At 40.7% G+C, this 12,257-nt stretch overlaps 2 long non-coding RNA genes across 50 annotated transcripts in view; one reads left to right on the top strand and one right to left on the bottom strand.

Moving 5' to 3' along the window:
• LOC107501903 overlaps window positions 1-659 on the top strand; it is a 570,942-nt gene extending 570,283 nt beyond the window's left edge. The window contains exon 8 of the long non-coding RNA XR_004954765.1: window positions 283-659. This is a non-coding gene — a long non-coding RNA (uncharacterized LOC107501903). The remainder of the gene's footprint in view (window positions 1-282) is intronic.
• The window catches only part of LOC107506203, a 579,061-nt gene that overhangs the window by 50,983 nt on the left and 515,821 nt on the right, over window positions 1-12,257 (bottom strand). For 47 of the 49 annotated variants that reach the window (XR_004954759.1, XR_004954761.1, XR_004954740.1 and 44 more), the window contains 2 exons: window positions 3,492-3,672; window positions 1,847-1,993 (listed from right to left, as the gene is read on the bottom strand). The exons of 1 other annotated variant lie outside the window; for it this stretch is intronic. This is a non-coding gene — a long non-coding RNA (uncharacterized LOC107506203). Of the gene's footprint in view, window positions 1-1,846; window positions 1,994-3,491; window positions 3,676-12,257 lie in introns of all 49 variants that reach the window. One more of the 49 variants, XR_004954715.1, reaches the window with a different exon arrangement.

Genomic DNA, 12,257 nt, shown 5'->3' with positions numbered 1-12,257 from the left:
TTAAAAGTGAAATGATGTAGGGAAAACGTGCACGCACGTGAACTAGGGTCCAGCATCCCGCCTGACTATCAGGACAGTTAGATTCATCTGGTTAGGAGCCAACTTTCACTGAGCTCTAGGCCATTGTGTGGAGCCTTCCACTTGATGTGATTTTATTTATTCATCACCACATCTCCGGCTTCTATACAATATTATGCTCATTTTTAAGATGGATAATCTTGTTTTTTGGTTTTCGGGTTTTGTTTTTATTGATTTTATTTTATTTATTTTTTGCCATTGCAGACAGGAGCCAGTAGAGGCCCTTTTTCCAGGACAATGCATTGTGTGAAGGAATGTGTAATTGCAGAGAAGAATGGAACAGAAATTCATAAAAAAAGAATGGAAGTATTTTTAACACACAGCAGTCTCAGGCCAGCCAGTGCAGGGCAAATAATGGACCTATGTTGACCTCCGTTGATGCTGAAGTCACTGTCATGTGTAATTGATGGTGGTAATGGGCATGTTTACACATCAAGGTAAGATTGAATTTACTTGACAGAGTCTACATCATAGCTTCATAAGGCCGAGAACTATGCAAGATACATTAGGGACAATAATACACCCAATACTAAAATATATCCTCAGCACTTAAAGGAATAAATACAAAGTTATTAGCAAGATTTAGCCCCACGGTATCACTTTTTTCCAGAAAACCAGGGTTTTACTGTAAGTCTGGAATATGTGAAAACTTGCCAACTCTTCAAATTTCTAATTTCCTACTACGGTTCTTTAAAAACTGAGAATCTTTTTCTCTCAATTTTAATACCATTTATGAGAATTTATTCAGTGTTGGAATTTTTTAAAAATATCTTTTCCTGAAAGAGCATAGTAGATAGCAGGGGAGGAACGAAAGTTCTTCGCAGATAGCAAATACTTAGAAAATAGCCTTGCAATACCAGGTATTTGCACCACAGCCAGCTCTAAGCCTCTCTGTCCATTTCTCTTCCCTCACTTTCACCTTATTTCTCTCTCATCCTCCCTTACCTGTCCTTCTGCTCCCTATGTTTGAATCCGCACATCAAGGCTAAAGCAAGTTTATACTCCATTAAATCTTGCCTGTAGTTGAAACAGTAACAGAAGTCTATGCTGTAAGCCTGTTGACTACCTCGCAGTCAAACAGCCCTGCAGGAACAACTCGTATGGTTGACTCAGTTTTAGACAGGAAGTGATAGAATCAGGTTCACAGCACTCTCCCATCCGACTCAACCTCATTTTATGCTGATGATTCTGAAAGTCTGATCTGCTCACAGATAACAGTCTGTATACCCTGAAATCCAGTTCATTATGATAACTAGGAAACCTTGCTTTTAAAGGGGCTCAGAGGCTGCCTTCAAGTGTTCATTGTAGCTGTTACCAGGAGAAGTGGCTTGAGAAGCCTTGGGCCTTTGAAATGTGAATCTGATTGAAATGTAAAGATGGGGGTGGAATGAATTCCAGAGGTAATCTGCATGCAGTCTGTATTTTCACTCATTTGTTCCACTGCGTGGTGGTAACACTTTCAAGAATATTTGACAATCTGAGGTAAGTTTGAGATTGAGTGACAGTGAGTATGCATGAGAAGGGATGGCATTAGAGGAGGCAAGGGAAAGGAGGTTAGAGGAGGGGTATACTGCTTATTTATTGGAATCCGAGCATGTTACAGACGTAACGCCAAGAGCTTTACGCGTGATCTCATTTAACAGCCCCATGTGGCAAGTGTTATTATCATTCCCATTTTATAGATGCAAAGACTGAGGCTTGGATAAGTTTTGTACTCGATTAAATTTACACAACTATTAAATGACGGAGCTTGAAAATAAACTCATACTTTTTCAATTCACGATTCTCCGTCCTTAGCCGTGATAAACCAGCTCGGTGGCTTTTACCAGCCACCAGAGGATGACGGGAAAATCAGCTGCACAAGATAGCGCCGACTTCCTCCAAACACCGTCCGAGTTCATCATCCTCCGGGCTACTGTTGTGAGAAAAAGACACGTGTGAGAAGAACCGAGTTTCCATGTGGTCCTTTTCAGTCACCTTTTTCAGGTACTTTGGGGCACGAAAAAATAATAACTTTCCCTCCACCCTCTAAGTTCTTCTAGCTGAGCTAATAATCAAATTACCATGAGGCAGATCAACAGGAGAAAATGTCCAAAATTTGTCACAGATGTACATTCAAGGGTGCCCCAAGATATGGCACCCAAAGACATACTGGAAAGTCGAGGTTTATATGTGATTCTGGAATAGGGAGAAGGCATACAGGGGCTTGAGATTTCAAAGGGAAAGCAGGTAATTTACAGGTAGACGAGAAAGAGCAAACATGCAATAAACAAATTCATGCTGGGCAACTCAGGAAAAAAATGGAAAAATCTAGTGGACAGATTTTTGTTTGGATCCTTCTCCCTGTCTGCCACATTTAATTCAAACAGGCTAAGGCAAATATGCTAACGTGAGTGCGCTAACACGAAATGTGCTAAGATTCTCTTCCAGAAACAGTTCCTTCTATTTGAATTCCTTTATTCAGATAAGGAGGGACGGTCAGAGGTTCTTTCTGAGTCCTTTGTTTTCTTAATAACCAGCTTAACTCAATATCCCAAAAGGCATTTTGGAAGTGGCAAAACTTTGGTCTCTCTCAGGACTTACCAAATATTAGTGCTATTTCCATTCGCTCCTTGAAAGAATGAGTAGAGAGCTAACGAAGATCGATGTGAATAGGCGTAAGAAAATTAAGAGACTGGACGAGTCACAGGCTTTGTGGGTCTTTGAAAATAAAACAAAATGGCAACTATTCAAAGAAAATTACTGAGCACCTGTTGGTCACTCTACTTGAGGTAGACAGATGATAGATGATAGATAGATAGATGATAGATAGATAGATAGATAGATATAGGTAGATAGATAGAGATAGATGATAGATAGATAGATAGATAGATAGATAGACAGATAGAGATAGATGATAGGTACACATATACATACATACATGCATGCCTGTATGACATACATGTGTATGTGTGTGTGTGCATGTTTAATGGCAAAATACACACAGTGACAAAGGCATTAATTTCCTTTTGGAGGGAAAAACACTGAACCTCAAGAGTCAGGAAATTTGCTCAAGGATACAGACTCAGGGAGTGACAAATCTCATGGTTTGGGGCATGTCACAGAGCCTCTGAGCTTTCGTCAACCCCTCTGAAAAATGAGGACGTCAACACCTATCACCATGAATTGGCGAAATGTTGTACATGAAATTTTCTCTGAGCCTGGCACAAAGCAGTGACCGCCACATGGATGCTGAAATGAATCTGGCCCTACCGTCCGCCCAGTGCCATCTTCGCTCGGAGTTAGAGCGATGCTCTGCCATCCCGTGTGTCATTTAGGAGCCGCCGTAAAGGTGCCGGTATGCGCCATTGGAACGGGCCGTGTCTGATACAGCAGCAGTCAAGACACAGCACGCCACCTTCATCATGCTTTACCTGAGCTGCAACGTGCAGCAGCACTCGGCACGGGCTCTGCGGAGCGCAGGCGTCACCGCTCTGCCTCGTGAGAATGCGCCCCGTTGCCGCGGGCGCGATCGTCGGAGCAACTGCCACATTCCCAGCTGCAGCGACTCTGGCAGGTAGCGGAGATAATTAGGAGAAATTTTGATCTTGCCGACTTCTGGTGAAAAACAGGGTATCAAGGGAGATACGAAAAGAGACAATCAAGTCATATTAAAGTCTACCGTGAAAGCACCCTTTTATATGAAGAAGAGGAAAAAAAAAAAACCAGTAAAAACAAAGCTATTCTCAAAATAAAGAGAAAAAAAAATTGCTATCCTTGATCTCTGACATAATATGACAAAGAAACAAAGCACTTAGACAAATCATCCTGCATGGTAATTTTTACTTTCTCGTTTGAAATTTTGTATGTGACAGCCACATTGCCATTGCTTTAAAAAGGTAATTCACTTTGTTCATTCAACAAACATTTACTAAGTGCCTAACATGTGCCAGGCACTAGTTTAGGCTCATGGACCTTTGTACTCAACTGTTCACTAGGGGAGAAAAAAAACTTTTTTTTTTCACATAATTACAGTACAGTGTCAAGCAAGGTGACCAAGAGTGCCCTGAAGCAAGAAAAGAAAGCACCAGAATAGATTTGTAATGTGCCGATAGATGCATGATGAGGTCAGAGGTGGCTTCCTGGAGGAGGAAGCATTTGGGCAGCTGATCAAATAGGATTCAGCTGTGTTAATGAAGAAAGTCTGTTTCCTACAGGGCAGACATCTTATGGAAAGGCCCAGAAGCATAAGGTAGCTCAAGGAATGGGAAAAGGTTCCATTCGCTGCCATCTCATCTTGGTGCCGGTGGTAGGGTGGTGAGAAGCGAAGGTGTACGGGCCAGACGGGGGTGCGAGCTCTTCCACAGGGTCTGATCTTAGGCCAGGGTCTGGCCTAAGGGAAATGGGAAATCTCTGAGTGGACTTTTAGAATCAGATTTACATCTTTTAAGATCGCCAGGCTAGATGATGAACTGACTTAGAGAGGGATGACTTCGAGGGCAGGGAGGTCAGCTAGGAAGGTGTTCTAGTCACCACGGGAGAATTCCCAAGGGTCTCGACTAAGGTCGTGGCAGGGACAGCGGAAATGGAAGATGGAACTAGAGTGATTATCTGTCTTCTTAGAGGCTGAATTCCGAGCAGCATTAACTAAGATCTAATACTGTATTTTAAGAACAAACAGACTCATATTTACTGGAAACGGTAAATAAGACCACCTTGGCTTAACATATGGGACATCTGTGTTCCTGAAAGAATTCTTTATGTAGATTAAATTTTCATAAAGTAAGTCACATTTGAATTTGTCATAAAAGCTTGTTATTTAAAATGCTCCCATTCTGACTGATTAGAGTATAAAAAATAACCCTCTAACTTATTTGTTTACTTTCTTTAAATTTCATCTTTTGGGTTAGCTCAAAGCATGTTTTGCATGACTTTGCTCCAATTCCATTATATTTGGTCAAATGACAAATGTACTTAACAACATAGAGCGCTCTCTCACCCACTACAGCTGTGTTTATCTTGATTGCATCAGTTTCAACATTTTAGTTCATTTTAGCTACTTACCTGTAACCTCAAGTTAATGTGAATAATCAATTTACTAGTCAAAGGTCATTTTCCGAATGGCATAAAAAGTGATTTTGATGGACTTATGAATGGATGAATGCATAGATAAGAAAACAGATGGCGATAAGTGGCTATATAGGGAGATGTAGAATTTATAGACTCTCACGCCTTAAATGAACTCTAAGTATTAACGTCCTATGAGAAAACTGAGGCTCAGAAAATAGCCATAAATTGGAATTTGGATCACCTAATAAACAATTTAATGCCACTTACCCACATCATACAGATAATAGATTTTAGACAGATAATAACTAGATGCTAAAATGAGTTTATACTTTTAGAGCGAACCAAGATAATGGCACAAGAAAAGGTAAAGAAAATGGTCATTCCATCAATATTCCATAGAAAAGCTAATTTCAAATTTTAAAAAGAAAATGGCTTCGCGTTAAAAAAAAACAAAAAGGAAGATATCACCAAGTACTGTACTTGTGGATATTATTATGTCACTTTTACAAATGAGAAATTGAGACTTAACCAAGTTAAATGACATGCTTGGCACAACTCAATTCTAAAAGGTGAAGGAAAGAGTAAAAACTAAGTCTTCACAACTCCTGTGGCCATTTCTAACCACCCCCTACTGAGGCTGGGATTCGGCAAGCCGGCTCCTTGTACTCCGATGTGAAGACGCCCCGCGAATGCCTTCTGTTTGCCTTTATGGAATTGTTTTGAATTGCTCTCCTGGGGATAATTGGGTGAGTTACTGGAACAGTTTCTTGTTTATTACTTTGTAGATAATAAATATTTTTCTCCTAGTAATCCTAAATGCAGTTTTAAAGAGCTCAAAGCCATGAGTGGACATTCGTTGCAACCTCTCAATTACTTAATCATGTTCCTATGAATGAATACTAGAAGAAAACATACTGGGTCAGATCACTGTTCCATTCTGCCTAGTGCACAGAACTAATGCTGACACAAAACGGTCATTTGTCATTTGTGTTCCATAATGTCAACTTCAAAGGATTCAGCAACTGCCCAAGCAGGTCAAGCTTGCCCTAATTACAAATTGTAACTCAACCATTTATCATTTTAGCACAGCCCTTTAGAATGTATTGGTATAGATTCATGCAGATTATATTCACTTATATATGTTAACTCAAAACATTTATTGAGTGCCTTTTGTGTGCAATTTGGAAGCTGTAATGGATCACAGATGACTAGGATCTGTTGCTCCTCAAAAGCTCAGGTAAATAGATGACTGCTATGTAATTAAGGATTGGTTATGATGGAGAATAGTAGAGAACAGTTTGGGGGTTCTTCCCTGTTTGGGGTGAGTGACTTCAGCTAGCATGACCCCTTCATCTCAGGCTCCAGAACAAACACACTGAATTTACCTTTTGGAGCCAATCCCAGCAGATCCACAGCCTGACGCAGCGCCAGCCTGCCAAGCCCAGCCAAGATTGGCCAAATAGTAGTTAAATCCCATGACTGACTATGAAAACAAATGCTTGTTGTTCATACGCCTTTCATTGGGGTTGGTTTTCTTCTACATACTATTATTGTAAGAGTCGACTAACACCAAATGTATGGCCCTAGCACATGAAAGATGCTCACCAAATGGCAGCTCTAACTCTTCTTACCCTTGTTCTTCTAGCATCAAGAATCCATTGAAAATGGAATGTGCATTTAAGCGAATGTGTCTACGCCATATTTAAACGAAATAGTCTACTGTTTCAGTGCCATAGCGTAGCTACCCCCATGACAGGAAGGCAAATGAGGCATAGAAATTCACCATGGTGGCTAAAAACTATTAATTAAATATTAAATTAAATACATAAGACATACAGGGTAAAGAGTCCTTTGTAAAAACTCGTTCCCAACACGTGATGAAAGCTCAATATAGATTTTTGTTTTCTCCCAAAAGAGAACCAGTACTCAGAAGATAGAAAAGAGGCTGGCTAGACTCCTGCCTTAGACACAAGTGGCTTTTCTTCAGAGGCAAGTCTCAATACCAGGTTGGAGAACATAGGTCAAAAGAGGCAGCAAGTGATTTTTAGAAGGCCCTTCACAACTACTAAAGAAAATCCTCACAGCCCTCTCTGAGACCAAAAGGGCCTGGTGTGATGGGCTTTACTTTTAATAAAGGGAGAAACTCAGATGTTTTGCAGACAAACCTTACCAACATTGAACTTTAAGTTTTATTTACAGAGTCCGCATGAGATGACCCGGTGTTTGAGCATCCTGGCCTTTACCCATGTTATCATGTTGTAGACTTAAAAAAGGACATACGAAGACATGTGTTCACTAGTTCAGCAGTAACTTCCAATGCCCCATCGCCCCTGTCTCTTGACAACCACAGATCTACTTCCTATCTCAATGCCTTTACCTGTTCATGTCACAGGTAGATGCTGACCACTTATGTCATGGCAGTGGAAGATACAAAACATGTTGTAGAAAAAGAGGAAAAAGGGAACAGAAACCAGCACCCATTGAGGGCTGGCTGTGGTACTTCTTTCCTCTCTTTACTGTTAACCGCCCTGACAACACGCTAGCGTAAACGGAGTCTTTTATGTTTTAATAACTGAGGAAATTCAGTCTCAGAATGGTGCCTTCAGTGGGGCGTCCTGAAAACAGACTCAGTGACAGAGATTTGCATGTGGGTCTTTTGGGGAAGGACAAAGAAGTTAACGCCATTGTCACATAGACCTCAACTGATTCTACAAGGGACTCTGAAGTTTTCTCAGATTGAGACACGGGCTGGGATATACCCAAACAACTACACAATAGAATTCTTTTATTCACTCCTTACTGCAGTCAGATAGGAAAAATGAATTCACTGATTGCTTTTACCTGCTCATTCATGCATGCATTCATTGATTCATTCATTCATGAACACTCAGAGAGCCCCTGTTATGTGCAGGAATCTACTCTAGGCGTGGCATTAATTCTGAATATTGAGGGTACATTTTTTCTTTTAAGGGCCTTGCAGTTCAGCCTTAGGAATGGCTAACAAAATAAAGTCTTCAGAAACTGTAAAACTTAGATCAAATCGAAACAAAAAAGATCTAATCTGTAAACGAATTTTCCCTCAGGGCTACCAGAAGTCCCTGAGGGACAAGAAGACACTTGTATGGAAGACCCAAGTATTCCCTTCCCCATCGAAAACCACTCTGCGGGTAGGAACTAATTAAAGAGTACACTTTCCTGTTTCATCTTCTCTGTTTGATGGATTTGGCTCTGCACAGAGTCTGGCTTGGATGGCTTCTGAATTTGCCTTTGCTTCAACTCCAATTTCTAGACTCTTCCCTCTGCCACAGGAGGGGGGCGGGAATGCTTTTACAATGAATAATAACCCCTTAAATAGAGTGATTCTAAAAAAAAAAAAAAGTTGATTGGAAAATCAAGAGTAAGCTAAATAAAAATATCATAATAGGTAAGAAGTCCTGCCAATATTTTTCACTGGGATCCTTAGCTCACGCTATCTATCAATATTTTGGGCTTAAAGTAGACAATGTAATTAGCATGACACCATTTGCTGAGACCTCTGTGGACATAAAAGAGCACAGTTCTGGCTTCAGAGCATCCGTGTCAGCAGAATAATCTGAACTAAGTATCAACAGCTAGAAATACTTAATAAAGACAAGGTGAGGTTTCAAAGTCGACCAATTTGAAACACAATGCACAAACAGCATGATATCCTCTGAATCTATTGTATTCCAAGAAGAAACCGGTGGAAGTTTACCAGGACATATACTGCACTGCCTTGTAAAACGAGAGTAAAGAAAAAAAAGAGAACAATTTCATGTTAGCAGAAAAAGAGGGACTTGACATTTAAAGTATGTCAAACTGAGGTTGAATTATGCTAATTTCTTAGAAACGCCCAAATCAACAAGCTTCATTACTAAAAGAGAGTAAAAGAAAAACCTTCTGAAAACTAAGAATAGCACATTCATGAACTCGTTCATTCATTTGTTTTGAGCAATATATATGAAGCACTTATTATATGCTGCTCTTCCAGGAACTGAGGATAAAGTGGTAAATATAAGGGGAAAAGTTTGTATTTTCTTGGAACTGTTTTAAAGTGGAAAAAGAAAGATAATTATCGAGTACAAAAATAAATAATACAAATATAATATTGAAGACTGATAGGGCTATGAAAAAATAAAGCACGGTCATAATATAGAGAATAATGGCAGGGTCGTGGATTTCAGGTAGAGGGGTAGATATTGGCTTCTCAGAAGACGTGTCATTTGAGGAACAATCTGAAGGAAGAAGAGGACTTTCTGGGGGAATCTGTAGAAAAAGATACTCCAAGAAGAAGAAGTGGTGAGTAGAAAGGCCAAGTTTGGTACACACGTGGAAATTCTGGCAAGCCGCTCACGGTCGGTCATGAAGCTGCGTGCCCTGGGACGCGCGGTCTCCCAGAGGAAGGGCTGCTCGGTCTCCCAGAGGAAGGGCTGCTCGTTCCTCATTTGCCCTGGGGCGGTCCAAGAGTTCAGTAAGCGAGAGGGAGGGCGGCAGGAGATCGAGTTGGCAAAGCCAAACCACGATGTCACTGGGAAAGCGGCACACCCAGAGTCAGACATCCTGGGCTCTGGATCAGGGGCTGCCACTCAGGATAGAGTGGGCTGAGAGCTTCAACACCTTCTCTACAAAACCGGGACTCTGAATGAGATGCTCCGTGAGGCCCCTCCCCCTGTGCGACTCCCAGCGCTAAGGACCTACCATTTAATGTGCAATTTAAACCGGGTGCCTTAGAACGTCAGATCTCAGAGATGCCGGCAGCTAATCCCACAGTGTGATGTCTGTCTTTGTTTGTTTAGGCTAAAATAATTAAGTCAATTATCTTTTACACAATAGCCAGCAAGCAATTTTTTAGTGAGATGAGTAAGGGAATCTGGAGATAAAACGTGATGGAGAAAAAAGATAGAGAGTTAAGTGTGCGTCTTCAGCCATGAGTGAGAAACACCAGACCTCATTTGCACCAGGTGGTGGCCGACTACATGAGTTTTCTGAATTTTAAAAATTTAGCATAGTGTTCTTAGGAACCAATGACAGATTGTCAGGAATTTTTAAATAGGGCAGATAATTAAATAAGAGATAGTCAGACCATCCATTGAAAGATGAACAAGTCTACATCTCCAGAGTACTAAAACAATATATTTGCATTTAATTTAGCTATCCAGATTAAATGGAAGGTAATCTCTTTATACTATGATTGACCATGCAGAAGCCCAAAGTAGCTGAAGAGATTGCTTAAAATTGCTGCTTTCCAGCAAAACCAGAGCTAGTAAAGGATTTAAAGGATTCTAAATCCTTTACTTTGAGATTAAAGGTAATATGTATATATATAAATATTTTGAATTTAACATTGAGGACTGATTCCAGAGTCTTGATTTCTCTTGTTCCATCCAGGCTTCTAACACAACTATCCTTTTGTGTTAATTAGTGAAAGTAAGTAAGTCAAGCACCCTCACGTCACGGCTTCGTCAGCGGGCCTCAGGAGGGTTGCAGAGCCTCTCCACCCCGTCCTGACCATCCTAGCTGTGGAGAGTATGAACTTTACTGTTGTACGTAGCAGCCCTGATACTGACCCAGCAACTAGCTTTTGGCCATTTGAGGACATAGTGGATTTTATCTTTTTAAACAAAATTGCAAGAGGAGAAAATATAATAAATATTTACTTATATTTGCGTTGTGCTTTCCAGTGTACTGAATGATTTCATAATACTTTAGTCGATCTAAGGAGCAACCCTCTGAGACAGTGAAGACAGAGAAAGATTTGATGCCCTGTGTGGCTATCGAGAAAGTGAAGGTTCTAGGAGATAACGTGACCTCTCCATGTGTACCCAGTCGTTAATTGAGAAAAGTGAATTTTGATCCCAGATCTTCTGTTGCCAAATCCAACTATTTCCCCATTTCATTTCGTGAGAGCAACTTAAGCCTGACGATATTTTTCCTTGAATCCTTAAATCTCCTGGACAACAGTTAAAAGTATGAGGTCTTGGGAAAGGAGCTAAAATGCGAGCTGCAAAGGGACTGGGCTGTGATCTATGGATTTCATTTCTCTAAGAATCTTTGTGTCCTGTTAGGTCAAAGCAGTTAGCTGTTCCCACGCGTGGACGCGTGCTGCATGCAGCGGAGCAGGTGAGAATCAGCCGCGATCTCACTCTTGTTTCTTTGGGGCTTGGACCTCACCAAGTGCAGACAAAATGACCATGTGACTTATGAAACACATACATGTAACCGAAAAACAAAAACAATTATGCTAATTAAAAGAATTGCTCAGATTTTGGAACACAATGAAAGAGATTTAAAAGTTATAATAATTTCACCAAAATAAACTGTCATATTTAAGAAACCAAACTCCCCCCCCCCCTACTGTGGCATGCTCGGCCCTGCTCCTTGACTGCCCTACTCAGGCGGGGGCTGTGGGATTCCCACCGGCCACGAAGGGAAATTTGGACAAAGGCACCGTGGCCACTTTGAGAAAGTCATCCAGAATCTTTGAAAAAAGAAAAGGTAGAAAAGCTATAGGCTTCTGCTGGAGGCAAACTCAGATATTAAAAGATAAAACATCTTAAATTAAACCGTCAGAAACACCTAACAGAAGTTCTATCAGCTAGACTCATTTTGGAATGAATATTTCGTCTCTGTTCTATTAGGGCGCTGAAAAATCACTCTTTGTATGACTCAGACACGGCTTTTACCATTGGTGTGAAGCACAAACATATAACTGCATTTTCTCTGGTCTTTGCTGGAGGAAGAGTGGCATCTCTTCAAGAAAAAAAACAGTAAACCTTCCTTGCTCTTATACAAAACTCTAGGGACAATTAAAGTCTGCATGATGTCTCCAAATAAGTTAAGCTGACATACCTTTAAAAGGTTAGAGTCACTCATTAGCTGTTGTTGATAATATTTTTAAATGATGATAAATGCATCAAAGTATATGAGAGCTTGAAGCCTATATGCTTCATGTTAGTTACATTGATAAGGCTTTCTGCTGTAAAGGAAGGTTCTAGAGAAGGCACAGTCCTCGTTCCTACTATAGTAGTCACGCTTGTGGTTAAGATCTAGTGTATCAGAACATGCGGCCAAGACACCCCACTGCAGTCCACTGGCCTCTTTACTCTTACAGC

This window comes from Rousettus aegyptiacus, unplaced genomic scaffold, assembly GCF_014176215.1.
Source record: "Rousettus aegyptiacus isolate mRouAeg1 unplaced genomic scaffold, mRouAeg1.p scaffold_m13_p_15, whole genome shotgun sequence".
In the NCBI taxonomy this organism is placed as follows: Eukaryota; Metazoa; Chordata; class Mammalia; order Chiroptera; family Pteropodidae; genus Rousettus; species Rousettus aegyptiacus.
The sequence above is the reverse complement of the archived record's forward strand: the minus strand, read 5'-3'. Positions and strand labels throughout refer to the sequence as shown.